Source organism: Triticum dicoccoides, chromosome 4A, assembly GCF_002162155.2.
Source record: "Triticum dicoccoides isolate Atlit2015 ecotype Zavitan chromosome 4A, WEW_v2.0, whole genome shotgun sequence".
NCBI classification, from domain to species: domain Eukaryota; kingdom Viridiplantae; phylum Streptophyta; class Magnoliopsida; order Poales; family Poaceae; genus Triticum; species Triticum dicoccoides.
Genome location: NC_041386.1, coordinates 384,101,593 through 384,127,819, shown reverse-complemented (window position 1 = coordinate 384,127,819; position 26,227 = coordinate 384,101,593).

The following is a 26,227-nucleotide window of genomic DNA, read 5'->3' as shown; positions in this document are numbered from 1 at the left end:
TTCTGCGGGTGCTATGTGATTCATAATTTCTTGATATAAGGTAAAGGGAATAGCACTCACGCTATCACCTATGTCGCATAAATCATGATAACAGTGATCTCCTATTTTAACTAAGACAACGGGCATGCCAACAACAGGTCTATGTTTATCCGTTTGATCGGGTTTGGCAATTCTAGCAGCTTCTTCATAGAAGTAAATAACGTGCCCATCTATATTTTCTTCCAGGAGATCCTTAACCATAGCAACACTAGGTTCTACTTTGATTTGTTCATCAGGTTTAGGTGTTCTAATATAAATTTTGTTGACCACAGTTGAGACTTTAGCATGTTCCTTGATCCTAACAGGGAAAGGTGGTTTTTCAATATAAGCAGTAGGGACAACAGGATCAACATTATAAATAATAGTTTCCTCTTTAGCTAGTACCGGTTCTTTAATTTCTTATTTAATAGGTGGATGATATTTAAACCACATCTCTTTAGGGAGATCAACATGAGTAGCAAATGATTCACAAAAGGAGGCTACTATCTCATTGTCAAGTCCATATTTAGTGCTTTTGAAAAGCATTGGTATTCATAAAAGATTTAACACAATCATACCGAAGCTTGATACCTGATTCTTTACCTTCATTGAGTTCCCAATCTTCAGAGTTGCTTTTAATTCTTTCTAAAAGATCCCACCGGAATTCAATAGTCTTCTTCATAAATGAACCAGTACAAGAGGTATCGAGCTTGGATTGATCATCATGAGAAAATCGAGCATAATAGTTCTGAATCATAATTTCTCTTTAGAGCTCATGATTGGGTCATGAATATAACATTGACTTAAGCCTCCCCCAAGCTAGAGCGATACTTTCTCCTTCACGAGGCCATAAATTATATATATAATTCCGATCACAATGAACTAGATGCATAGGATATTTTTTTGGTGAAACTCCAATTTCAGTCGATTCCAATTCCAAAATCCAATATCATTGCATAGCCTATACCATGCCAATGTTTTTCCCTTCAAAGATAAAGGGGAAACCTTCTTCTTAACTTCATCTCCGGGTAAACCTGCAAGCTTAAACAATCCACAAATTTCATCCACATATATAAAGTGCATATCAGGATGTTCGGTTCCATCTCCTGCATAAGGATTAGCTAGCAGTTGTTCTATCATACCCAAAGGAACTTCATATTCAATATTTTCAGTAGGTGCAGTAGGTTGAGGGGTAACTTATTTCGGTTCCGGTCGAGGTGAAGATACCCCGAACAAACCCCTCAAAGGGTTGTTTTCCATAGTAACAAGTGACAATAAATTTCAACACATAGTAATAATTTTTCCTTACCAATTTCCACTTACCAAGAGCGCTTCACTCCCCGGCAACGGTGCTAGAAAATAGTATTGATGACCCACAAGTATATGGTATCATTCTAGCCTTTTCAATAAGAAAGAGTGTCGAACCCAACGAGGAGCAGAAGGAAATGACAAGTGGTTTTCAGCAAGGTAATGTCTGCAAGTGCTAAAATTGTAAGTAACAGAGTAGTTTGATATCAAGATAATTTGTAACGAGCAAGTAATGATAGTAGTAACAAAAGTGCAGCAAGGTAGCCCAATCCTTTTGAGGCAAAGGACAGACCAAAACGGTCTATCATAATAAGCAAATCGTTCTTGAGGGTACATGGGAATTTCATCCAGTCACTTTCATCATGTTGGTTTGATTCGTCTTTGCTACTTTGATAATTTGATATGTGGGTGGACTGGTGCTTAGGTGTTGTTCTTACTTGAGAAAACCTCCTACTTATGATTAACCCCCTCGCAAGCATCCGCAACTACGAGGAAAGTATTAAGAATAAATTCTAACCATAGCATTAATTTTTGGTTCCAATCGGTCCCTTACGGAATAGCGCATAAACTAGGGTTTAAGCTTCTGTCACTCTCACAACCCATCATCGAATAAATACTTCACAATGCATTCCCTTAGGCCCAAATAAGGTGACGTGTCATGTAGTCGACGTTCACATGACACCACTAAGGGAATCACAACATACATACTATCAAAATATCGAACACATATCAAGTTCACATGATTACTTGCAACATGATTTCTCCCGTGACCTCAAGAATAAAACTAACTACTCACAAATGATAAAACATGCTCATGATCAAAGGGGTATTAAATAGAATATTGGATCTGAACATATAATCTTCCACCAAATAAACCATATAGTAATCAACTACAAGATGTAATCAACACTACTAGTCACCCACAAGCACCAATCTATAGTTCCGGTACAAAGACTGAACACAAGAGATGAACTAGGGTTTGAGAGGAGATGGTGTTGTTGAAGATGTTGATGGTGATTTTCCTCCCCAAGATGGGAGAGTTGTTGGTGATGATGATGACAATGATTTCCCCCTCCGGGAGGGAAGTTCCCCCAGCGGAATCTCTCCACTGGAGGGCAAAAGTGCTCCTGCCCAAGTTCTGCCGCCAGATGGCGGCGCCCCATCCTGAAAGTCCCCTCCTTATTTTTTCTAGGTCAAAATGACTTATATACCAGAAGATGGGCACTGGATGTGGGCCGAGGAGAGCACAACACACCAGGGCGCTATTGGGATCCCTGGCGCGCCCAGGTGGGTTGTGCCCACCTGGTGGGCCCCCTCTGGTACTTATTGGCTCCAATATTTCTTATGTATTCCATAAAAAATCCCCGTAAAGTTTTAGCTCATTTGGAGTTATGCAGAATAGGTGGCCTGACATAGCTTTTCCAGGTCCAGATTTCCAGCTGCCGGAATTCTCCCTCTTTGTGTGTACCTTGCATATTATGAGAGAAAAGGAATTAGAATTACTCCAAAAGGCATTATTATGCATAAAACATTATAAATAACAGTAGGTAAACATGATGCAAAATGGACGTATCATTGTGGTTCATCATGTCTTCGTATCCAGGCTTGGCCCTCGACCAGTTGGTGGCCCAGCGAGCCGGTGTAGAGACCTAGCTGGAGGCGAAGGTGGGTTGGATCACGGCACGGGCCAGCTACCTTGCCTCGTTCACCTTGCATGATGAGTTTTAGGTGGAGCGGACCGAAGATGGCGGGGAGGTGCTTCCCGACAACTTCGGTTTGGCGCTCAATGACTTGGCGGGCAACTCTGAGGAGTCAGGTCCCTACGCGGATGATGATGCCGGGCTGGACGACACCGGCACCTCGGCGAATCCATAGGCCACCGCGGAGGAGCCGACGGTTGCACAACCCGACGCGGGAGCCGCTTGAAGCCGTCCTGGTTTACTTTTATCGAATTTTGTTAGGCGACGATCCCCTCCACCCACCGGGGGTGTAGGGTGAATGTAATGAACTCCGGCCGTGGGTCCTTATTGTAATGTAAATATTATCACGAATTCTTGCGCTTTTGCTCTTTGTTATTAAGCTTTTTACCTTACGTATTGCTTCTTTGGGACTCCCCCCCGCGCGAGTCAGACAGCCGGGTTCTGGTCTGTGAAAAGGAGTTTGACCCTGGGAAGAAGTGCGCAATACTTAAGCTTTTCAAACGTTGAGCGCGAGCGAAACACCCACTTGGCTGGCTGGCGCGCAGCCAGTTGTGCGGTAGCTTAGTGCGGTGAGGCCGGATTCACCGATCCGGCAAATCCAACTTAGTGTCTTTCTACGTGCCAGCACTTTGCCCCATGATTCTTGTCGGCCAACAGTCGAAGCCGTACTATGGCTTAGGGCGAAGGTGAGGGCCTTGGCAACCCGGACATGCCGAAATGTACTAAGGGGGATGGTGGGGCATGGTCAAGCCGGCTAGCCCCCGAGCTAGATGAGACGACCCAGATGCGGGGGAGAAAATTACAAGGATGTGCGAGACATGATAATTGATAGGAAGAGGTAGCCCCCGAGTGTCGTTCGGGGGTCCTGCTATCTTTTATGAACTTCAAAAGGTAGAGATACATACGCGCATACAGCTAACTGTAAAATGGGTGAAGGAGCTCTGCATTCCAAGGATGACTTCTCTCTTCGCCGGTGGTGTCTTTCCTGCACTTGTTCGGTTTGTGTGCGTCGATGAGGTAGTAGGCGTTGCAGTGACACAGGGCTTTGCTGATGATGAAGGGGGCCTCCCATGGGGAGGCCAACTTGTGCTAGCCGGCTTGCTGCTAGACTAGTCAGAGGACGACGTCTCCCTCACGGAATGCAAGTGGGTTGATTTTATTGCTGAGGTAGTGACTTAGGTTTTGCTGGTAGATGGCCGATCAGCTAAGGGCCAATAGGCGTGCTTCTTCAAGTAGGTCGACACTGTCTTCGCGGGCTTCCTTGGCTTGCGCTTCTGTGTACATTGTAACTCATGGTGAGTCGAACTTGATGTCGGTCAGAATGACAGCTTCGGCTCCGTAGTCGATGAAGAACGGGGTGAACCTGGTCGACCAGTTTGGCATCGTCCGAAGACTCCAGAGGACGGCCATCAACTCATCGAGCCAGCTACCGGGTGAGCGGATGTAACACCCTCGATGCGGCTATATCTCCCACGTGTCGAAGCATGACTTAGAGGCATAACCGCATTGAAAGCATTGTCGCAAGTGAGGTAATATTCACACAACCCATGTAATACATAAGGGAAAGAGATACATAGTTGGCTTACAATCGCCACGTCACACAATACATGAATAAAGCATTACATTAACCAAATACAATCAAGGTCCGACTACGGAACCAAAATAAAAGAAGAACCCCAAATGCGACAAGGTCCCCGATCGACCCCAACTGGGCTCCACTACTGATCAACTAGAACGAAACAACACAAAGGACAAGATCTTGATCGAGCTCCTCCTTGAGCTTGGTTGTGACACCTGCTCGGTAACATCGGCACCTGCAAGCTGGTTTTGGAAGTATCTGTGAGTCACGGGGACTCAGCAATCTCGCACCCTCGCGATCAATACTATTTAAGCTTATGGGTAAGGTAAAAGGAATGAGGTGGAGCTGCAGCAAGCGACTAGCATATATGGTGGCTAACATACGCAAATGAGAGCGAGAAGAGAAGGCAGAGCATGGTCGATAAAAGTATGATCAAGAAGTGATCCTAGAACAACCTACGTGAAGCATAACTCCAACACCGTGTTCACTTCCTGGACTCCACCGGAAAGAGACCATCACCGTTACACACGCGGTTGATGAATTTTAATTAAGCTCAAGTTTAGGTTTTCTACAACCGGACATTAACAAATTCCCATCTGCCCATAACCACGGCCACGGCTTTCGAAAGTTCAAATCCCTGGAGGGGTGTCCCAACTTAGCCCATAACAAGCTCTCACGGTCAACGAAGGATATTCCTTCTAGCGGGAAGACCCGATCAGACTCGGAATCCCGGTTACAAGACATCCTCAACAATGGTAAAACAAGTCCAGCAACACCGCCCGAATGTGCCGACAAATCCCGATAGGAGCTGCACATATCTCGTTCTCAGGGCACACTCAGATGAGCAGTCCGTACAACTAAAACCAGCCCTCGAGTTTCCCCGAGGTGGCGCTGCAAGGGGCTCTAGTTTGGACCAACACTCAGAGGAGCACTGGCCCGGGGGGGTTAAAATAAGATGACCCTTGAGTCTGCAAAACCCAAGGGAAAGAAAAGGCTAGGTGGTGAATGGTAAAACCAATGTTGGGCATTGCTGGAGGAGTTTTACTCAAGGCGAACTATCAAGGGGTTCCCATTATAACCCAACCGCGTAAGGAACGCAAAATCCGGGAACATAACACCGATATGACGAAAACTAGGGCGTTAAGAGTGGAACAAAACATCAGGCATAAGGCCGAGCCTTCCACCCTTTACCAAGTGTATAGATGCATTAATTAAGTAAAAGATATTGTGATATCCCAAAAAGTAAACATGTTCCAACAAGGAACAACATCTCCATGTTCCAACAAGGAACAAACTTCAATCTTCACCTGCAACTAACAACGCTATAAGAGGGGCTGAGCAAAACGGTAACATAACCAAACAATGGTTTGCTAGGACAAGGTGGGTTAGAGGCTTGGTTCAACAATATGGGAGGCATGATAAGCAAGTGGTAGGTATCGCAGCATAGGCATAGCAAAAGAGCGAGCAACTAGCAAGCAAAGATAGAAGTGATTTCGAGGGTATGGTCATCTTGCCTGAAATCCCGCAAGGAAGAAGAACGAGTCCATGAAGAAGAACAAACGGACGTAGACGAACTGATCCTCACAAACGCGACGTTATCGGAACCAACCCGAAGAAGCAACACCGGAAAAGAAGCATACAGCATAGTAAACAACCAACACATGAACATGGCACGGTGCACAAACAATTATGATGCATGTCCGGTTTAAAGAAGCATGGCATGGCAAAATGCACAAACAACACTACAACTTAAGTGGAGCTCAATATGCAACTCCGTTGCATATTGGCGAAACACCACGTGACTTATTTAGGTCTCTCTCATTTATGTACCCAACAATATTAAATGTTGTTAAACATGGAAAGAGAGTGAAGCAAATGAAAACTACCTATATAGGCAAGTTTAAATGAGGCCGGAAGCAACGAGCAACATTCCGGTAAATCCCCATATGCATATTTGGGCTTGGTACTGTGCTGCCCTAAACAATATTTTAGAGTTGTTAAACATCTAAGGTGAAAGCACCATGTTAAACTAGGCATTATTCTACCCCATTTACATATAAATTTTATTAAATTCGGAGTTACGGTTATTTAGTTATGAAATAAATCATTTTAGCATGGCAATAGGCACATATAAGCAAACATCATTTTAAACATTTTAAACATAGATGAAAGTGGCATATTAAGAAACTAGATGAAAAACTAAGCATATTTCATATATAAATTGTTTTAATCCGATGCACGGGTAATTAGTTATTAAATGCATGAACTCTAGGGACTAAACTGCGAAACAACGTTCTCTAAAAAAAGGAAAAACGTTCAGGAAAAAAAAAATGCGTTGGGCCGAAATCTTGCTGCCCCAACAGGAACAGGCGCTGGGGCTGCTCACTTTGGGCTGAGGGGAGGATGGGCGGCTGGGCTGGCAAATCTGGGCCTCTCGCTGGAGCGGGGCCTTGGATCGGGGTCAACGCGACCGAAGCAGGGCGTGTGGCTTGGGTCGCTTGAAGCAGAGGAAAACCAGCAGGCGCTGGCAGCAGGTCGACGCCGCGGGGCGAGGCGGCTGCAGCAGGACTTGGCGGCTCCGGCGGCAGGGGATGGAAGCAGGGGCGCACCGCGGGCGCCTGGACGAAGCGCGCGAGGAGGCAGGCGCTCGTGCCCGACCTAGCGAAGCAGGACGGCGATGGACTTGGCGCGGAGGCTGAAGATGGCGGCGGGGTCGATCTCGACTGGATCAGGTCAAAATGAGGCGTGGCGGCGCTGGCACGTTGTGCAAGAGGACCGGCAGCAGGGATGACGAACGGGCGGTGGCCATGGCGCAGGGACGACCTCCTGTTGCTCCTGTACCTGGCGAGAGAGAGAGAGAATTTAAGAGCGGGTGAGAGAGACCGAAGGAGACGGCGAAGAGATAGGAGGGCAGGGAAGGAGGCGCAGCTTTGCCGCGGTTGGACGACGGCGGGGATCAGCTGCTCGTGATCCCCTTGGGATCAAGCAGGGAATTTTCTGGTTGATGGAATGGTTGGCTCGGGAGGGATTGGTTTTGGTTGGCTGGCGCTGAAAACAAGGAGGAGGGGAGTAGGTGGAGTGGAGGCGGCACGATGGGATCGGTGGAGCAATGCACCTAGGATCTAGGGTTGGACCAAATATATACATCAGGTGGAAAAGGTTAGGGGATATCTGGAGTCTCCGATCAAAATCGAACGGTCAAGAAAATAAATAGGTAGGGAGTCCAATTAACAAAACGGAGACAGTTTGTAGATGTTTGGGGATGATCCGGACACAACGGTGGTGACAGTCCGGGGGGCTGCGGGCTGGCGACAGAGGTTAGGTTGGACCTGGCGGTAGGTAGTGAGCTGTGTAGACGGTCTTGAGCTGAGAGAAGAGAAGAGAGAGAGAGGCCCGGCGACTGTTTCCGCTATATTTATCCGTTGGCGCGTCAAACGGCCTCCGAATGCAATGAAACTTGGCAGGCGGTCTACCTACACTATAATAAGACCACACGCCAACTCTCATCCCATTCCGAGAACATTTTCCGGCCACTTATAAAATACTATTTCGCACATGCCGCGGGCGCGTGCAAGTGTGTCTGGGCTCACAACGGACAACAGAAGGAATGGGGAGAAACCCGGACGGATGCAGGTTTTGAAAACATGATGATGTAATGCACATGATGACATGGCAAGATGCGGCACGCAAGCAAATGACAAGGCAACAACAACGGAACACCGGAAGACACCTGGCTCATCGGTCTCGGGGCGTTACAGCGGATGAGGGGCTCGACAAGATGTGGTTTGATGCCGGATAAGATGAGATCGTTGGCTCGGTCGACCTAGCCGTTGTATTGAGGATGAGCGATGGAGGCAAACTCGAGCTGGATGCCGGAGACAGAGAAGTACTGTGCCAGAGCGCCCTTGGCAAAGTTGGTGCCATTATCCGTGATGATTCTAAGCTGGACGCCGTAGCATACTGCGATGTCCTTGATGAACCGGACGACTGTTGGCCCGTCCAGCTTCTTGACCGGTCGCGCCTCGATCCACTTACTAAACTTGTTGACCGTCGCCAGCAGGTGTGTCATGCCGCTTCGAGCAGTCTTGAAGGGCCCCACCATGTCCAACCCCCAGACGGAGAAAGGCCAGGTAATCGGGATGGTCTAGAGGACTGAAACAGGCTAGTGGCTGCGCTTGCTGAAACATTGGCAACCCTCGCACTTGAGGACGAGTGACTCGGCATCTTTGAGGGTCATAGGCCACTAGAAGCCCTGGCGGAATGCCTTGGCCACCAGGGACCTAGAGGCGACATGGTGCCCACACTCGCCCTGATGTATGTTGAGTAGGATCTCTATGCCCTTGTCTTGCTCGACGCAGCGCGGGAACACGCCCGTCGCACTGCGCTTGACGAGCTCGTTGTTGATGATGTTGTAGGAGGACACCCGGCACTACACTTGCCAGGCATCGGTCTCGTCCATGGAGAGTGCTCCACTCTCCAGGAAGGCCAGGATCGGTTGGGCCCATGACGGGGCCGTCACCATGGTGAAGATGGCCACCAAGGCAAGTTTCGGGGCGGCAACCCTCGAGCCGGAGCTGGCAGCCCCCGAGCCATAGACGGCAGCGGCCAGGTTGAGAGCAACAGACCCCTGGCCGGGATCAGTGGTCCCTGGGCCAGGATCGGCTGCCCTCGGGCTGGGATCAGCATCCCCCGGGTCCGGGTTGGGGAGGGGCGCTATAGGGTCGCCCGGGATGAAGATGGACTCGGAATCTGCAGACGGCTTGACAGATGGCTTGCACAAGTGCTCGAGGGAGATGCAGGATGGGATGGCTTGCTTGTCAGGAGGAGCCAACCATGGCTAGCGTGTCGACGGCTTCGTTCTCCATGCGTGAGACATGGAGGAACTCGCAACTGTCGAAGTTGTCGGAGAGCTGCTAGACCAGGAAGCGGTAGTTGGCCATGTTGGCATCCCGGGCGTCCCACTCACTGGAACAATGCTGCACCAACAGGCCCGAGTCGGCATAGCACAAGATGCACAAGATGCGCCAAGCCATGCACAAGGGCTTCATACTCGGCGACGTTGTTGGAGGCGGCAAAGTGGATCTGGAGCGCGTACCGCAACCGGTCGCCCTTTGGGGAAGATAGCACAATGTCGGCTCCCAAACCGGAGCGCATCTTGGAGTCGTCAAAGTGCATGCGCCAGTGCGTCGAATCCGATGGCGGCTGCAGGTACTGGGTCTCCGTACAGTCCACAAGGAAGTCGGTCGGTGCCTGTGACTTGATCTTAGTGCGGGGCTCGTAGAGGATGGTGTGGCTGGCCAGCTCGATGGCCCACTGGCAACCTAGCTAGAGGCATCCCGACAGCCCATGATCTTGCCGATAGGGGTCGTGCTGACCATGGTGATCGCATGCTCTTGAAAGTATTGCTTCATCTTCTTGGTGGTGAGGTACACGCCATAGCACATCTTCTGGTAGTGCGGGTAATTCTGCTTGGAGGCGGAAAGCACCTCGCCCAGGTAGTAGACCGGGTGCTGGACGGACCGTATCTTGCCCTTCTCTGGTCGCTCGACCACGAACACTGTGTTGACCGACCACGAGGTGGTGGCGATGTATAGCAACAGCGGCCCCTTGTCGGCCGACGCGACCAGGACGGGTGCGGTGGAGAGCATGCGCTTGAGATCCCGGAACGCTTCGTCCGCCTAGTCGTTCCACTCGAATGACGATGTCTTCTTCATCAACTGATACACGGGCAAGGCCCGCTCATCCAGCTGGCTGAGAAACCGGCTGACTAAGGCCAAGCAGCTGGTGAATTTCTGGACATCACATAGCCGGGTTGGCTTGCACATGCGCTCGATTGCCTTGATCTTCTCCGGGTTTGCATCAATGTCGCGCTCTGAGGCGAGGAAGCCGATTAGGTTTTCGGCTGGCATGCTGAACACACTCTAGATTGAGCTTGATCTGGTACTCGCACAAATTGGTGAAAGTTTCCTGTAGGTCGTCAAGGAGCGTCAGGTGCTGATTGTTCTTCACCATGATGTGATCGACATAGACGTGAATGTTGCGACCGAGTTGCGCTAGCAAGCATTTCTGCATGCAGCGCTGGAAGGTGGCGTCGGGATTCTTCAAGCCGAACGTCATGGTGATGTAGCAGTACGCCCCAAAGGGCATGCTGAAGGACATCTTCAGGGCATCGTTTGGGTCTAGCTTGATCTAATGATAGACGGAGTAAGCATCTAGGAAGGACAGGAGCTCACAACCGACCATGGATTCAATCACTTGATCTATCCGTGGGAGAGCAAAAGGATCCTCGGGGCAGGCCTTGTTCAGGCTGGTGTAGTCTATGCACATGCGCCAAGTGTTGTTCTTCTTCAGGATGAGGACCGGGTTGGCCAGCCACTCGGGGTGAAATACTTCCATGATGAAGCCGGCTGCGAGCAGCCGGGCGACTTCTGCACCAATGGTTCTTCTCTTCTGAAAAGCAACAAAAGGGTTGACGGATGGGCTTGGCGTCCTTGCGGACGTGTAATTTGTGCTCCATGTACTTCCTCAGAACTCTCGGCATGTCCTTTGGGGACATTGCAAAGATATCCCAATTCTCATGGAGGAAGTCGACGAGCTCGCCTTCCTATTTGCTGCTGAGGCGGGCACCCAAAACAACATGCTTGCTGCAGCTGTGGTCTTCTGGGTTGAGCGGGATATTCTTGGTGTCCTTGGATGGCTGGAATGAGGCCTCGCCATCCGACTGCTTGGCCGAAGCCGACATGGCCGGCTGCTCACCGGCCAGCACGACAACTCGGTCGAGCTGGCACAGCTCCTTGGCTATGACCGGCGACACGGCCAACTTGGCGGCGGCTTGGGCGCATTCGAGGGACTTCCTGTAGTTGCCGGCAATGATGATGAGGCCCTTGGGACCCAACATCTTCATCTTCCAGAAGGCGTAGTGGGGAATCGCCATGAACTTCGCCAACATAGGCCAGCCCAGCAGGGCATGGTAAGTGCTAGACAAGTCCACCACCTCGAACCAGATAGGCTCACGCCAAAAATGATTGCTCGTGCTGAACAGGACATCATGCCGGATCCGACCGATGGGAGAGCAGGAGAGGCCGGACACGATGCCGTGGAACACCGTCCGGGTTGGCTACAGATGCTTGGCCTCGAGGCCGAGCTTGGTCATTGTGTCGCGGTATAGGATGTTGATGCTGCTGCCGCCGTCGATGAGGAATCGCGAGAACTTGCAAGTGCGCTTCGGAGCGACTATGGTGGGGTCGAGGAGGAGGCCGTAGCCACCCGGGTTGGGCATGACGGTTCGGTGGTCCTTCTGGGTCCAGTTGATCGGGCGCTCCGACCAGTGCATGTACTCTGGCACGACCGGGATGACAGTGTTTACTTCTTGCCGGAGCAGGCGCTAGCTGCACTTGTAGTCACCAAAGCTGGTGAAGACGATGTAACTGGTGTTCTGCTTAGGGTAAACTTCTTCATGCATGGCGCCATTTGCCGGGGGCGGAGGAGGTGGCGGTTTCCCCGCAGTTGGAGCCGGAGCCGAAGGCGGCAGGATGTTGCCCCTCATGATGCGCTTGGTGATGGCACACTACTGAAGCGTGTGCGTGGACGGACTTGCACTTCTGTGGTGCTTGCAGGGGGCGTCGGGCATCTCCTCGAAGCTCAGGGTGGGTTTCCATGCAGTCTTGCCGGTTCGCAGGAGCTTGCTGGCCGGCTTGGCCGTGGGCAGTGATCGGTGGCCGAGACGAGGCGGTTGTCATAGCAGGCAGCCTGCTGCTCGGCCTTACGCTTGTTGTGCTGCTGGTTGTTCCGCTAGCGGCTGCTCTCGCCAGCCGACTTGGTGGATGGTGCTGGCAATGCTTTGCCGGCTTCGTCCAACACTACTTGGGTCTTCATGGTGGAGTCGGCTGTGGCATACTTGTCGGCCGTGACCATGAGCGCGGCCATGGCGGTCGACTCAAAACACGGGAGCTTGTGCTTGAGGAGGCTTCCATCCCGGCAACCACTCACAAAATATTGGATAGCTTGGACTTCATGGACCCCCTCGTAGCTGTTCAGGAGCTCGGTCCAACATGCGAGGTACTCGCGGTCGGTTTCGTTTGGCCCCTGCATGCACATGGCGAGCTGACAGGGACGGCCGAGACGCTTGTAGGTGCCGGTGAAGTTCCACACGAAGGCTTGCTCTAAGTCAACCAACGACTTGACGCTGCCTACCAGTAGGCTATTCAACCATGTCTGGGATGATCCCAAGAGCATGAGCAGGGCATAGCAAACGGCCAGGCACCAGTTGCCACCCGCGATGCCCATGGCGGTGGTGTAGTCGGTGAGCCAGTCCTCCGGCTTGATAGTACCGTTGTACTTGGGGGTGTCGCGGGGGGAGCTGAACCATTTGTGGAAGGGCTCATCGTAGATGGGGGGATCTGAAGCAAGCCGGACCGTCCGCGTTGTCCTTCTCCAGCTCGAGGGAGCGGGCGAGCCGCTCGATGCGGTGGCATGCGTCGATGTCGTCGATGGCGTGCGGGCCTAGCCTGCTTCCGACCGGGCCACGGGGAACTGGATCGGCAGAAGCCAGACCAGCACACCGGCCGGATTGCGCGGGAAGGTCTTGCCGGTACTGGTCTCCAGCCATCAGGGCGCGATTGCACCGAGTTCGGGTCTGGCCGGAATGAGCTTCGCTGGGGGGCGGATAAGGCACCATGTTTGGCTGCTCGGGATCTTTGGTGTGGCGCGAAACAAAAGCCGCGGGACGGTCGAGACGGTCCTGCTACGCGTTCACATCACCGAGAAGCTCGGTCATGCGCTGCAGGCGCTCCTTACACTGCAGCTCCTCTACGCCAACAATGGCTGCCTGTGCAACACACATGTTCTTGACGGGGGTGTTGTAGACGAGCGGGATCGCACCCAGTGCTTGGACAATGGTGACGCCATGGGTCCGCACCTCGGCAACCCGGATGGGCTCAGCTGCGGCCTGCGTGAAGCCGTACGTGGCGTTGCTCTCCCACAGGATGGACTCTAACCGGCACTACGTACCAACAAGCGTCGTGGCCTTGTCCAGCAGGCGCTGGCACTCCTCCTCGACCTAGGCTCGGGACTAGGTGGCGTTGGTGGCGTTGATGTCGGTGGTGATGGGAATGCTGATGTTCTGCATCATGGCATGAAGCGGGTTGGCCGTGCTGGCGCGCTTCGCTGTGGCCCTGGTGGCGCTGAATGAAGTGGAGCCGGAGTTAGTTGCGAGCACCTCCACACAGATGTAGAGGTCTTCCACGTCGTCATAGATGTTGCTGCCAAGGGGGATAGTGTGACGACCCGAGACCGACGCTCCAAACTCCTCCCATGTTCTTCGTTGTCGTCGTGTGTTTTATTTTGTATGTTGCATTTCATCATAGCATCATGCGCATTGCATCTGCATGTTTTTATAAAGCTTGCATCCGTTCGTAGTTACCGCGTCCTCCCTTGCCTTCGCTGACCGATTCGAGTCCAACCGGGTTTTCTATTCCCTCTTGTCAACCCACCTAACCCTTCTTTGCTCAGTGCATCGACCCCTCGCTCACGTCCGAAACTCCCCCGGACCCGACGTGGGCAGTCGTTACCCATGGGTTCGGATCATCCCCAAATATCCCTAAAATATCTTCGGTTTCTTCTTTGGCTCCCCTAACCTATTTTTCCGACCGTTGGGTCTAAATAGGTGAGACCCTAAACCTTCTCCTCTATCTATAGATAGACCACCTACCCGCCTAACCCTAAAATTTAGGAGCCTTGTCCCATCCATCCCCTCACCCTCCGCTGCCATACTCTTCCTCGGGGTCCCTCCCGATCCTTTTTCCACCCAACCCGATGGCTCCAACCACCTTCCTCGTTTCCCGCCGACGCCCAACCAATGCTAGCCACACCCAGATCCGATCCATCCACTGCAACCATCCATCGACCACCCTCCACCTTGCCCGAGGCTCTCCTTGTTCCTCTCTTGCCCGAGGACACAACAACCTTGTTGCTCGCGTCCGAGGCCTCATGCCTCCCCGACGCCCTCGCCCTTGACCAGCAAGTGGCCTTGCCGGAGTAGTAGCAACACCAGTACTGGCCTCGTCCTGCTCCTTTCCTTCACTTGCCCTCTTTCTTCCTCCTTTTCTCTGTCTCACATCTCTCTCTCTCTCTCTCTCTCTCTCTGAACAGGACCGTGTCATCGCCATGGCCTACATCTCCTCGACGCCCAACTCGCCTCCGCCCTGTTCTCGGACGGACCCAACCGTTTCACACTCCTATGGCCTCGCCTTCTGCCGTTGGAGACCCTCATCGGGCTCTGCTTCGCCGCACCACCGCACGTAGACCCCTCTGCTCTCCCGCGTCTCCGTCTCGACCTCCTCCTCACCAACTCCAGCTGATGACCGAGGCCGCACCCTCAGCTCCGAGCCGACCGCTGCCGTGTGCCTCGTCCACTTTGCCGGGTTCCTCGCCAAGTCCCACACCGGCCTCTGCTTTGCCCTGTTGACGTGCCTTCATTCTATCTCCTGGTGAAGGAGATGAACAATAGCCAAGCCACATCGAGCGACGACCGCCCGCTCCCATTGACAGCGCCTTGAACCGCCTTGGCCGCCTCTACAGCTGGCCTCCTCTGCCGAGCCGGGCCAAGGCACACTGGTTGAGGCCACACCCCAATGCCCCTCTTGTTTTTCTAGCTGTTGGGCCAGCCTATTGATTTGGCCCATGTACTTTTTTCCACGCACTGCGGATTTTGCCATTATCCAGTGAACTTCTATTTTACATAAAAGTCCTTCATGTTCATGCATTTAATAACTCCACAACCGTGTATTGTATTAAAATGATTTAAACATGTAAAATGCATAGAATTTCGTGTACTTTCATAATATACAACTTTCATGCATGATAATTTTTTTTAACATGATGTTTGCATTTAATTTGCTAAATAACATCCTAAAATGATTTATTTCATAAATAATTAACCGTACCTCGGTTTTAAATAAACTTTATATGTAAATGGGGTATAAAAATGCATAGATTAACTTGGTGCACTTTATTTTTACTGTTTAACAACAATAAAATATGATTTAGGGCAGAACAGTACCAAATTCAAAATATGCGCATGAGGATTTTCCGGAATTGTTGTTTTTTATTTCCAGCCTCATTTAAACTTTCTTAAATAGTTAGTTTACTTGTGCTTCACCTCTTTCCATGTATAAAAACATTTAATATTGTTGTGTAGCATAAACGGGAGTGAACTAAATAATTGCATGTGGTGTTTCGTCAATATGCAACTCGTTGCATATTGAGCTCCACTTAATTTGTAGTATTGTTTGTTGCCCTTTGCCATGCCATGACTCATTAAAATGGACATGCGTCATACTTGATTGTCCATCATGACATTCTTATGATTGTTAGTTTACCGTGCTGTTTACTTATTTCCGATTCTGCTACCTCTCGATAGTTCTCGGTATCGTCGCGATTGTGAGGCTCCGTTCTACTACGCCCGTTCGTCTTCTTCATGGATTCAGTCCTCTTCTTAGCGGGATTTCAGGCAAGATGACCATCACCATGGATCTCAGTACTATGTTTGTTAGGCTAGTTGTCTCGATGCTATCGCTATGTCAGGCTACCTACCACTTGTTTATCAAGCCTCCCAAATTAGCATGATAGCCTCTAACCTTTTCCACCATCCTAGCAAACCGTTGTTTGGCTATGTTACCGCTTTGTTCAGCCCCTCTTATAGCATTTCTAGTTGCAGGTGCAGTTGGAGGTTGTTCCATGTTGGGACATGGATACCATGGGATATAACAATATCTCTTATTTAACTAATGCATCGATATACTTGGTAAAGGGTGGAAGGCTTGGCCTTTTGCCTGGTGTTTTGTTCAACTCTTGCCACCTTATTTTCTGTCATACTAGTGTTATGTTTCTTGATTTTGCGTCCCTAACACGATGAGGGTTTATGGGCCCCTCTTGAAAGTTCGCTTTCAATAAAACTCTTCCAGCAAGGCCCAACATTGGTTTTACCATTTTCCTAATAACAACTAAAACTTGCATAGGGACATGCGAGCCCACAAGGTCCCTTAGTCAACCCCCGGGCAGTGCTCCTCATGAGTGTTTGTCCAACATGTCATCCGCCGGTGGCCGCCAGGGGCAACTCTGTGATTGGCCTACCAGAAGTTTGGACAATCCGGTCATGGCCTGAGACGAGATACGCGCGGCTACTATCAGGGTGTCGACACACTAGGAGGTCTTTCTGGTTTTGTTTTACCATTGTCGAAACGTTTCGTGCACCGGGATCCCGAGTTTGATCGGATGTCCCTCGATGGAGGATTGTCTCCGCGGATCATGAGCTTGTCATGGGCTAAGTTGCGACACCCCTGCAGGGTTTAAACTTTCAAGAGCCGTGCCCGCAGTTATGTGGCCGATGGGAATTTGTTAATATCCGGTTGTAGTGGACTTGAACTAAACTCACTTAAAATACACCAACCGTGTGCATAGCCATGACTGTCTCTTTTCGGGTGCATTCGAGAAGATAACATGGTTGGGTTATGTTTGAACGTAAGTAGTTCAGGATCACTTCTTGATCATTATTAATTTGCGACCGTTGCGTAGCTTCTCATCTTGCTCTTGTACTCGTAAGTTAGCCACCATATATTGCTTAGTCTCTTGCCGCAACCTCACCACTTTTCCATTCCATACCCATTAAGCTTTGCTAGTCTTGATACCCATGGTAATGGGATTGCCGAGTCCTCGTGGCTCACAGATTACTACAACAACAGGTGCAGGTACCTGTTATGCGATGGTTTGACGCGAGTGAGATGCTTCCTTGTTTGGAGTTCTTCTACTTTTTCTTCTTCAATAAAGTGATAGGTCCCGGGTCGACTGAGCCTGGGATTAGCAGTCTGGATGTCGTTCTTCTTTTTCGTTTGATTTCATCCATAGTCAGATCCTGCTCTTCTGTATGATGATTGCTATGTATTGATGAGCTGTTGTATTCGTGTTGTAGCTTGTGGCGAGTGTAAGCCTTTATCTTGTATTCTCATCTATTCAGTACATGGTATGTTGTAATGATGTCCATCTTGCTATGCGCTCGAAATGCGATTGTGCCCTGATCTTGAGTTCATCACGTGATTGGGATAGAATCACATCTTGGATGCTACAAGTTGGTATCAGAGCCTTACCGACCTTAGGAGCCCCCTTGATTGATTGAACCGCTGTCGTTGTTGAGTCTAGAAAAAAACTATTTTGAGTCTTAGTTATATTGGAGAGTAGCATTTCTTTTTACACCTTATCCCCTTCGTCACTCTGGTGAGGATTCATGACATAGGTGTTTTCCCCAATCTTCTATCCCTTTTCACTCAATTTTTTTTAGGATCACACGGGTATTGTTGGATAGTTGCGATATCATTGTGACGGGAATTCTGTCTTAGTGCCTCCTGACATTTAGGGGTTGTGGTAGTGTCCTAGGGAGTTGAGCTCTGAGGTATTTTTGTCACAGTGCTTATCATTTCAGTTCCGGAATACTAGAGGACGCAGACATCGAAAACGCTTCTATACTCTTTGTGGTGAGAGTAGTTTGACGACACCCAGTTCTGGGGAGAACGATCAGATTTATTGCCACAGCTAGTATATCAGATGTTTTCGACGGTCTGAGGTACACGATTTACAAGGTTTTCTTGGTTATGTGTTGACGGATGGATACAGTTGGAGTGTAGGGTTTGTTAGTTGTGTGAGATATTTGTGCCTCCATGTATCCCTAACACCAGATTGCATAACCAGAAAGTTTCGGGAGTTCATAGTTGGGAATACAAGTATTACTCAGGATATCTTTCCGACATATACATGATATGGGATTGGGGAAATATCTATTGTATGTTTGTTTCGGCTTATTCAGCAAGACAAATCCTTTGTTTTGTATTGAGTTGTGGTATTCGAGTTGCTTCGAAGTCAAGTATTGATTCCATACCTTTTCCTAAGCGGTGTTCTCATATTTCTATGGGAGTACTAATCATTCTTGATCATCGAGATTGTCATGTCAATCCTTTTCAACTGGTGTGCTTCTCTTCAAGTTAATCATATCCTTTTAGTTTCTGCTAGATCAATTATCAGTTCTTTGCAATGGTGTTTGTTTCATCCGTCCCAAGTTTCCTTTGTTTTCCCGCCCTCCCACCCTTTTTTCTTAAAGGACTCAGATTTCTTAATCAAGTATCCTTTTATTGATGTGAAGTCTCTTCATTCTTTTCCTTCTATGTTCTTAGCCGGTGATTTCTCATGGAGATGCTCAGGAGCTTCAAGTTTATCATTCTTCATTCTCTTTTCTTCTCCGGTGGACTAAATACAAGCTATCGGTGTTGATCATATACTTTTCCTCCTTTCAAATGCTATCTCATGCCGGTGAACCTGTTAATCATCCACCTCTTTCTATTCATATCCGGAGTGCTCAAGATATCTCTAAAGATTCGTGTTGCCAGTTTGCGTCAATTCAATCTATTTCGAGGTTATTACCTCATTCAAGCCATTTAATTCAACCGGCGCAATCCCTCTTTAAAAATCGTTCACCGGTGTTTTCTTTTGAGTGGGCCCTGACCCACAGGTTTTTTCCCACCATCCTACCTGACTCTTCTAATTTTTCAGAGTTATTCCCAAATTATTTTCAAGGCATGATGTAAGAATGTATTCCATCAGTCATATGCCTCCTTCAAGATCGCTTTTGTCACATCCCTGGTCCTGTTATGCACTAGGCTAGACCTCATGTGAGCATCATGTTTTAATTCAAATGAAATGTGAATTGAGGGATTTTCCAAAGCCTCAGATACCTTCAAAAAAAATGATCAACATTAAAATCTTCTCAAAGAAGTCCAAGAAAATGTTCCTCTTAGTCTCTGAAAATATTGCAAAGAGGTAAAACTGAAAACAATATTTTTGGTATCTCAGAGTTAATTATTTTGGGCCTTTGAATTAAATAATTAACTATTTGCATTGGATATATATTTCTTAATTAATTAATATATGTCCAATAATTCTGATCTTTGATGAAGGGCTTTGGAATAATCCTACTAGTCCCTACCATAATTATCAGAAGCAATAAAAATGATTTAGTGTCTAAAACTAAATCAAAACAAACTACAGAAAATAGAAAACAGATTTAAATAGAATAAAAGCAGAGAGGAGAGAAAACTTACCTGGAGCTCACCTCTCAGCCCACCTGGCCCAGCTCCTCCAGCGGCCCAGCCCACCGCCGTCTCTCCCCCTGTCGTCTTCCTCCCCATCGCCCCGAAGCTGCTCGGTGGCGCGCGCGGCCACGCGCCCCGGCCACCTCCTCCCTCCCAGCCTGCCTGGCTCCTCCTCGACGCCCCGGTGACGCCACACGGCCCCCTCGACCCTCTCCTACTCTCCCCGTGCCCCTCTCCTCTCTCTCCCCGGAACGCTCTCCCCCTCCTCTGTTCTCCTCACCGAACGCGCCCGCCGCCGCCGATGAGAACCACCGTGGCCACCGGCCACCCCACACCTCACCGGCGCCCCAGGAAGCTCCGCCCCGACCCCTCTCTTCCTCCCCACTGATCCACGGACCTCCGGAAGCCCTGCAGCGTCGCCCTCAAGCTCGCCCCCAACCTTCGGCCGCCGGCGAACTTTCGAGGATTCGCGAGCTCCAGCCCCTCCCCGGCCTCGCCGTTGCCTCCACCAGATCCGCTGTGAGCTACTCTTCCATTCCCCCTCCTCCTCGCGCTCGTTCCCATACTCTAGCCGCCCTTTTCACCGGAGCCGATTGCTCCTCGCCGCCGGCCATGGCGTGGCCGTGGCCACAGCCACCGCAGCTCGCTCCCGAGCCCACCGGTGTGCTCACCGCAACCTTAGGAACCCAAAGCACCTAACCACTCGTCCTCCCGTGCACCGCAGCGCCGGTCCCGCGAACCCCCGAGCTCCGGCCGCGGCCTCGAGCTCCACTTCGGCGAACCCCGGCCACCCCCGCACCTTCCGTTGGTTCCCCTAGATGCGCACGGGAACGGGCTACCTCCTGGTGCCCTTGGCGCGTCGATCCGTCGTCTCTGGCGCAACTCCGGCGAGCCACCGCCGCTCTGGGTTGTCGCCGTCGTCCAACCGCCGGCGAATCCGACGTGGCCGGTCATTAGGGCCTAACCACCCCCGCTAACCCAGGCCTAGGGCCACTGACCGGTGGGCCCTACCGTTTAATTAACCCGGCTAACAATTTAGTTAAGTTAATTAAACTCTGTTAAATCACTTTGCAGCTGACATGTGGGTCCCGAACGTCAGGTTTGACCCGGACCAGCCCCTGTTGACCTGTGACGTCATGCCAACGTCATGCTGACGCAATAATTCCTTTTTGGAATTTAAATAAATCTTAAATGATTTAATATTTTTAGAAAATGCCCTAAACTTCAATAAATCATAGAAATTCAACCGTAACTCCAAATTAAATAAATTATATATGAAAAATTATCAGAAAAATTCAAGGAATCCATCTGTACCATTTTCATGCATGTTAGAACAACTTATAGCTGCTGTTTAGCACAAATCAATTAAATGGCATTTGAATAATCACATATGGAGTTTAAATTTGAATCTTGTATTCAAACCAACTTCATTTAATCTGTTGCTAGTTGCATTGGCTCAAAACACATTCATATTGCCATGTCATGAGCATGCATCATATTGTGCATTGCATTGATTGTATTTCTTCTTTGTTGCCGGTATCTGTTCCCTCCCGGTAGACGATGTTCCGACGTTGTGATCGTTGACACTGATGAAGACTCAATGTTATCTTCAGAAGTGCCAGGCAAGCAAAACCCCCTTGTTCATTCCGATACAATCCTACTCTCTCGCTCCTGCTCTCTTTTACTGCATTAGGACAACAACGATTCATCTGTTACTTGCTGCGGTAGCTGAACCCCTTTATCCTCTGCATGACCTGTCATTCCACAGTAAATAGATGAAACCCACTAGCATGAGTAGGAGTTGTTTGAGCCCTGATGTGCCTACTCATTCATGCTTGTTTGTCATGCCTGCTACTGCTTAGAGTTGAGTCAGGTCTGATTCATTGGAAATGAATCGGAGGTGTGTAAAACATGTCCTACTGTGGAGAGCTAAGTGTGTGAACACGAATTGGTAAAGGTAGCGGTGAGAGGCCATGTAGGAGTACATGGTGGGTTGTCTCATTGAAGCCGTCCTTAGGAACAGAGTTCTGTGTTTGTGATCCATGATTCAGCTACTACCATACATTGGGCCCTGAAATATGACCCCGCTCGACTTCTTATTCACCCAAGTCCTCTGTCCAGGAGTTGCAAGTAGTTTCTGGTGTTTGTAGTATGCTGGAGGCCGTGCACAGCGCTGACCGGAGGGGTGGGCTGTGATGCGGTACGCATGTGGCCGGGTATACCGGGCGCCCGTTTGGTGTCACGGAACCCTGTTCACATCGTTTGGGGCTGTGAGCGAAACTCCGGCCGGATCTCCTCATGGATGGAACCCGAATAGGCGATAAACCTGGACTAGAGACTTGAGTGTTTAGGTAGGTCGTGGTCTACACCCACGTCGGCTTTCGCTTGAAGTCTGCCGAGCACATGTCGTGTGCAGACGCTAAGTGGTGGAAACATGTATGAAGAAGTACACCCCTGCAGGGTTAACATCATCTATTCGAATAGACGTGTCCGCGGAAAAGGACTTCTGGGTTGCTTATATCAGTTCATAGACAAGTGAAAGTGGATACTCTAAAATACGCAAGATAAGTGTGAGTGCTATGGATGGCGTTCTCGTAGGGAGACGGGAGCGGATCCATAGTGGTGTATTGATATGGTGAATATGTGGACTCATGTGCGCCACCTCAAGAGTTACTTGCAGTCGTAGTTTAGGTTAGCCACTGAGTCAAAGCTGGCTTGCTGCAGTTAAACCCCACCATCCCTTTGTTGATAATGATGCATATGTAGTTAGTTCTGATGTAAGTCTTGCTAGGTACATTTGTACTCACGTTGCTTAATTTATGTTTTTGCAGAGAGACTTCAGTCTCACTAGTAGTTCCACGTGGACTTCGATGTTTAGCTTGCTACCTCAGCTACGATCTTGTGCCCTCGGCAGGATCTGGTAGATAGTCAGGCTTCTCAGCCTTTTTCATTTATAGATGTCTGTACTCAGACATGATAGCTTCCGTTTGTGCTTTGATTTGTATGCTCTGATTGTTGGGTCATGAGACCCATGCTTGTAATATCTCGCTCCTCGGATCCTATTGAATAAATTACTTGATTCGTAGAGTCATGTTGTGATGCCATGTTGTATTTGCACATATCGAGCATATTGTGTGTATGTTATTGAAATGCTTGGTATGTGTGGGATCTGACCATCTAGTTGTTTATCTTTAGTAGCCTCTCTTACGGGGAAATGTCTCCTAGTGTTTCCACCGAGCCATGGTAGCTTGCTACTGCTCCGGAACACTTAGGCTAGCCGGCATGTGTCCTTCTTCGTTCTTGTGTCTGTCCCTTCGGGGAAATGTCACGCGATGAATACCGGAGTCCTGTTAGCCCGCTATAGCCCGGTTCACCGGAGTCCTGCTAGCCCAGTGCTACAGCCTGGATTCACTCGCTGATGACCGACACGTTCGATGTTGGGTCATGGATGCCTGTCCCTGTAAGTTTGTGCCACTTTGGGTTTACGACTAGCCATGTCAGCCCGGGCTCCTTATCATATGGATGCTAGCGACACTATCATATACGTGTGCCAAAAGGCGCAAACGATCCCGGGCAAAGGTAAGGCGACACCCGTGGGAATACCGTGCGTGAGGACGCAATGTGATATGAGGTGTTACATGCTAGATCGATGTGGCATTGAGTCGGGGTCCTGACAGCGTTGGTATCAGAGCTTGACTGCCTGTAGGATTACCAAGCCAAACTGGTCGAAGTTGAGTCTAGAAATTCTTAGTTATATAAGGGAATTGATTGTGGGATGGAACGTAAGGCTCTTTTTTTACTCCTTATACCTCATGCCTTTCTGATCTGAGCCATCTTATCTTTCCTACGTGGATTAAGAACTAGGCTTTCTCTTCTTTCTATCAGGATCACGTGTTACTAATCCGTAGACTTATAAGATTGTTGGATTAAGCCTCAGTTCAGTTCTACCTCTGTATGTTAATTATTGATCTCGAGACCTTGATATTGTGCTTCTGAGTGGTTATGCCACCATTTTTGTGAATGTCTCAAATCTTTTCTGAGCATTTACAGCCGTTATGCTGTCCGAGTCATCCCAGGTTTCTAAATAGTCTGATGCATTTGCAAATCCCTTCTTCCCGTTTCCGATGTCCTTTTGGTCAGATTAATCACACAAATCAGTGAGTTGAGGTACTTTATTGCCTTGACATATATGTTGGAGCTGGTATTATGACCCTAGGTGTCTTAGGGGATCATCTAGTGGTCTAGCCATGATCTGTGTTTCCAGTGTGATGATTCTGGCCTTTATTCTTGAAAGCATCCCATGATGCCACTTAGTAGTAGGCATTCTACTCCTGGGTTCTGAACCCGAGATTCACTCTACTTACTTCATGTTGATAGTGTTTGCTAGTTCCTTTAGGATGTTAGTAACTTTGCGATAGTCCTCGAGGTCCGTGGTATTTTCTTCTTCCAAATACTATGAACCGCTTATGGCAGATGTTTATTGGATCAAAAGATCACAATCAGAGTACTCTTGAGGAGTTCTCCATTCATAAATCGTGACTCTGCCAGTCCTACTTCTCTGCATGGGTTATCCGGAAGAAACATGTTGAACTTGGTTCGACATACTAATCTATGCATCCACAACTCAGAAAATCATATGTTCCTTTGAGTTGTCCCTCTTTAGTTGTCTACTGACCTTCATCTATCAATTGATAGTCAAGAGTATGTGTGCGTTCGTTTATCGATGCCTATTACTCTTGTGGTCCGTCAAGCCATTCTATCGCGGAATGACTAGGAGAAACAAACTCCAGTACCTCTTCCATATCTAGGATTGGGTCAAAACAATTGTACTCCGCAGATCAAAATGCCAATCCATCTTTTGCCCTGTTCTACCTTGGAGTATTACCATCTTTTATATCGGGATTATTGTAGGAATTGCACACCATCCTATGAACTCTTGGTACAGTGATACTTCTTGCCATCATTGTCATTCCTCGGTCCTCGTGTTGATGCAACCGGAATACCGACAAATGAATTGTGATGTGTGAAATCAATACTCCTAGCAACATTGTTGCTTGGTAGTTAAATGGACAATAACCTCATTCTTAACGTGTTGGTTCTTGAATCATCATTCTAAGATTGATCGTGCTACCTTGTCCATCTTCCTGGTGCACGTTTCGATTGATGAGTTAAGATTTTGTCAAGTCCTCACTCATTTGATCATATCGTCTTGCCCTGAAAAGCAAGATTGTTCTCGAGCTTAGTAACATATCGGTGGTTCGTGATTTTCCGAATATCTTCTCGAAAGTATCACCAGGTTGTCACCTGACTGTTATGTTGAGCTCGTGATCAAGTTGGTTTTCCAATAAACCACTTTTTCTCCAAGAATCGGTGTTAGATATCCCTGAGCTAGTTGGTTAAGCTAGACAACAACTTGGAGAGTTGGAAGATAAAAGCTTGTCTGACTTAGTTCATTCCAAAGGGATATTCTTGTGTAGTGTGTGTTGAACAAAGATGGTATCTTCATCAATTGATCCTTGAGACCAGTTGCTGGAGCTATTGTCTTGCCAAAACTTTGATTTGAGTATGGGCTATTCTCAAATCAAATCCGAACCAACGATATCTGTAATGTTGTCTTACTCGTGGTTGATCCCTCGAGCATACACCACTACATCTTTGGTCTGACCAATGCTATCACCTTGTTCACCATGTCGTGGAATTCCATCTTCATGGAAATCTCGATGATTTGTTGTTGAGCCCATCAACATCATTTTATCTTCTCCAAGATCTTGTTGGACAATAAGTTAGTGTTGGAAACTTTTGAAAGCATTATCTTCATGCTAGCTCATGAAGTATTTGTTTGATGAAAGGAGTGACTTCCTCTTATACACGTGCATTTGGTGAAAGTTGCCGCCGTGAATTTGAGAAAGTTAGTTTTGCTTCCCCTGGAATCATCCCAAGTCAGTCATGCATATGTGCGAAGTATTCTATGGTTTGAAGACTTGCAACCTTCATTCCATATGTGTTCCGAGCACTCCAAGCCACTGATTGATTTGTTCAAGGAGAAGAAGTTCCTTCCTAAGAGCATGCCTTATGCAAGGATTTTGATATCCTCGTTGATGGTTCCCCCTCCTGAACTCGGTAGTGTTTTATTATAGGACTACTTTGTGGTCATGCTTGTCTGGGACAACGTGTTCACATGTTTGTAGCAGAACCAGCTCATGTTTTGGAGCTTACTATCGTAGTTCATTTCCCGAGAATCTCGCAACGTTATCTCGTCGATTTGTGTTGCAAACTTTCATTTTTCTTCCTAGACTCGATGAGTCTGGAATATCCTGACACCAACCGGATCTGAATCTCAGGCAGTTATGATGGTTGGAATGTTTCCCAAGAACTATAATACTGGTCCCTCGATAACCGGTAAAGTGGATGTCATGGCCAACACACCCAGCCGGAAGACCTGTTATTGTAATATCTTGTTTGAGGAAGTTGGCCACCTCCCCATAAGG